We start from the raw sequence: 4013 nt of genomic DNA, 5'->3' as shown, positions 1-4013 counted from the left end.
AAAATATAACTGCTATTGGAAACAGCAGCAGTTTGGGGGTTGAGAGAGATTAGAAATGTGCTATTTGAAGGCTTGTGTGTAAGGTGTTTGCCATTTTACAAGAGTAAAATGTATAAAATGGATTAAGAACTTTTAAGGGGTTAATGTCACAGCCCTGGTTCAGTTTCTGCTGCCGAATCCTCACCAGGCTGTTGTGCTTGGATCTGTGTGCTTTTAGGCTCTCGAAGGACTGAGTGGGCTCCTGTCATTGTCTGTGGCCTGGACCTTGGGCACGCTTACCAAGCACGGACTCTGTCTGGTGCCATTTTGAGGGAAGGGCATCACACAGTCTAGCTGCCCAGGCCCCAAGATTAGTGCTGAACCCCACAAGTCTTCTAAGTGATTTAAGCACGTCCTTCCCAGAGCTCCACCCTCATTGGGTATTCTATTTTACAGTTTGTCCTTTCAGGGACATAGCTGAAGCAAATCAGACAGACATTACAGAGGGATTTCTAAACCATTCACTATTTACTGTAGACAACACAAGAGATACACAGACCCATGCAAAATCAGAAACATCTGTATACAATTCCCTGCCTTAGTTTCCTCACCAATCCTGAGCATTCGGTAGGATTTTTCAGTGTCTTTTCAGGGTTCAAGGTACCCTCTCACTGGCCCTCACTCTTCTGGCTCATGGAGTCTTCTCTCTGATGCCTACAGCCACCTTCCTTTAGCTTTGGCTGCCGCTGCAGTCAAACAGTTCCCTCTTGCTCAGGAAGCATGCCCCTTTGTTCCTCTCCCCGAACTTCTCAACATCTGTGTTTTTAAAGGCCTACATTAACAACTCTGCCTCTCCCTTCCCCTTTTGGGGATTTTTTCCACTTAAGAACATAAGAACGGCCATATTGGATCATAGCAAAGGTCCATCTAGCCCACTATCCTGTCTTCTGACAATGGCCAATGCCAGGTGCCCCAGAGGGAATGAACAGAACAGGTAATCATCAACTGATCCATCCCCTGTCGCTCATTCCCAGCTTCCAGCAAACAGAGGCCGGGACACCGTCCCTGCCCATCCTGGCTAATAGCCATTGATGGACCTGTCCTCCATGAACTTATCGAGTTCTTTTTTGAACTTCCCTCTCCTCTGGAGAGAACTGGTTTTAACTAGGTTTCAGCTACCCTGTTGTTCTGCTAGGGCAAAGTTTAATCAGTTGTCGATGGTCCTTAACAACCATCCTAATCAGAAGTAGGCACCCAGGTGCCAGTCCCCTTTCCTCAGCACAATAAATGTCATGTAAAACTACCGTGAAGACAACCTACAGGACATAAACATAATATCAAACCATATTCATAAGTTGTATAAGGACAGATTTTCCCCAAACCATCACAGTTAGCATGTCTTTATCTTCTCCCTCCATGTCTTTTCCCCTTCCCCAGCATTATTGAGAGGCAAGTTAGGGGTGGGTTTAAAATAAATTGACCTATTAATTATTTTATTGTGGACCCCAGTGTCATGAGCAGGACTGTGCTAGGCACAAATATAGAACAAAAAAGATGGTCTCTGCCCCAAAAGCTTACAATCTAAGCAATCTGTGCCTGGAACTCAATGAGAACAATTTGTGATGTTTTAAGGAAAGGTTGAAAAAGTTTTTTGGTCTGGTTTAGCTTTCGTACATGCTCTGGTTTCATGTGGAAGTACCATAATACAGTGAAAGATACTATATGGCATCGTTTCCTCAGAGGAAACAAAATACTATTGTCCATTTAGAAAGTTTCACAAGTACAGTATGTCAGCTTGAGTTCCAGAACAGAGGTTTAGAAATGTTTGGATAAACTTTGGAGAAATACCAAATCTTCTGAATACTTGTGTGAAGCGAACGTTTGAACTTTTTGTGGTTTGCCCATCACGAGCATTTGGCAGATTGAATTATCTGTGGGCTAGTTATTTCATGATTCACATCTCTGCAAGACAGCAACCTCCATGCATTTCCACTAACTTAAAGTGAAGCAATGTTGCCATGTTTGTTACAACATAAATATCTGACCTTTAAATTTAGAAAGAAGATAATACTAGCTGTCTGGATAGGCGACTCGTGGGAGGGACACAAAGGGGGCATCAGCTAAACGGGAGGACATGTGACCTCCCCACGTAACTCCTCCCACCCCTTACCTGGGGTGGGAGGACTCTGTTCTCCTGCTGTGCCTGCTTCCCCTGCCATATTCAGCTGCTTTTCCTGGCAGGCAGGCCCCGGAGCCACTGCTGGATGCTGCCCGGTGCAGCACAGCAGCTGCCTGGGAGAGTGCCTGGCTGCAGCAGCAGGTTGCTCGCCACCCAGGCTCAGCTTCTGGGAACAGGAGCCGACTCTGAGCATGCTGGAGGTGCAGGGGGCTCCAGTTTGCTTTGTCACTGTCCCAAAAGCTAGCCTGGGCAGGGGACAGCCCAATGCTGCTGCAGCCAGGCACTCTCCCAGTCAGCTGCTACGCTGCACTGGGCAGCATCCCAGGCAACCTGGCTGGAAGAGGAGAGGCTCTGGCCCCACCCATTCCTCTCCCCTCTCGGGCTAGCTGCTGAACGGGCACTTGACCCTTTGTGATCTGTGCCTATGGTAGCTCCTGAGCCAGTATTCATTTGCAAGCTAGCCTGTTTTCATCTAATTTGAACTGGGAGGTTTGTCCCCACTGATTGTCTGCAGCTCTGCTCAGTCATTTCCACAAAAACTATAAAGCCATAAATATGTGCTTAAAGGATTGAGGAAGGTTGGGTGACACTTGGCTCGGATCCTCATATACCATATGCATACCAGCCAGGTTAGGCAGTATTTGGCCTCTTTTCGTCCCCTCTATCTCGGAAAGCAGAGGAGAGTGTCTGGTTCTAATCTTCTATAGTGCTTTCCATTCAGTGACAAATCTCCACAACATTCCTGTGAAGATGGGAAGTAACATTATCTACATCTTACAGACAGGGAAACTCCCATGCAAGGGAGGATACAGATGTTTCTATGGATGCAATGGCATCGCCAGGAAAAGAAACACATCATTACTCTGAGGCCTGGGCTTTAGCCACTATACCAGTGTTTCTCAAACTGGGGTCGTTGCTTGTGTAGGGAAAGTCCCTGGCGGGCCAGACCAGTTTGTTTACCTGCCCCATCTGCAGGTCCAGCTGATCGCGGCTCCCACTGGCCATGGTTCACCACTGCAGGCCAAAGGGGGCTGCTGGAAGCGGCGGCCAATAAGTCCCTCAGCCCGTGCCACTTCCAGCAGCTCCCATTGGCCTGGAGCAGCGAACTGTGGCCAGTGGGAGCCGTGATCGGCCAGACCTGCGGACGGGGCAGGTAAACACACCGGCCCGGCCCTCCAGTGGCTTTCCCTACACAAGCGGCGACCCCAGTTTGAGAAACACTGCACTATACCATGTTCCTTCCCTGGTAAAGTACTTAGGTGAGTCTGTCTTTTGTTAAACTCAGACCTTTTCCACTTTTGTTGGCAGGCATTCTGACTTCTATTTTAACATCACTTTTCTGGGACTAAGTTGTCCTTCGTCAGCATTTGGTAATTCTCACTTCAGATTAAACATGACTCCTCTGAAAAGGAGCCATACTGAGCCTCAGAAGGAATCTGCTTTTTTAGGGTCAGATCCCATCTGACACGAGCTCAAGGGAATTTACTTGTCAAACGCTTTTCCATGAGACATATGCCATGGAATCATAAACAGCTTCAAATATCTATCAAAGTGCGTTCCTTGTCAGGATGTACACTATTGAATATATTTCGTTATTAACCAGCAGTAGTTTTATTTATTAGTGACCATTGCTGTCCTGAGGGTCTGTCTTTGCAGAGTTAGAACACCTTGAGGAGTCAGGTTAACCAACATGTTCTAAACAGAACTTTGCCGTCAGTGTACACATGGACCAGATGTGCTTACCACCCTATTATCAGACCATCAGTAAACCGCAAGCCCAGTACAGCTTACCCATAACAAGCTGAAGGGATGTTAAATGGGACTTGTCCCTGTTGACAAGGCCTATAAATTCATG

Source organism: Mauremys mutica, chromosome 1, assembly GCF_020497125.1.
Source record: "Mauremys mutica isolate MM-2020 ecotype Southern chromosome 1, ASM2049712v1, whole genome shotgun sequence".
NCBI classification, from domain to species: domain Eukaryota; kingdom Metazoa; phylum Chordata; order Testudines; family Geoemydidae; genus Mauremys; species Mauremys mutica.
Note: the sequence above shows the minus strand (reverse complement) of the source record.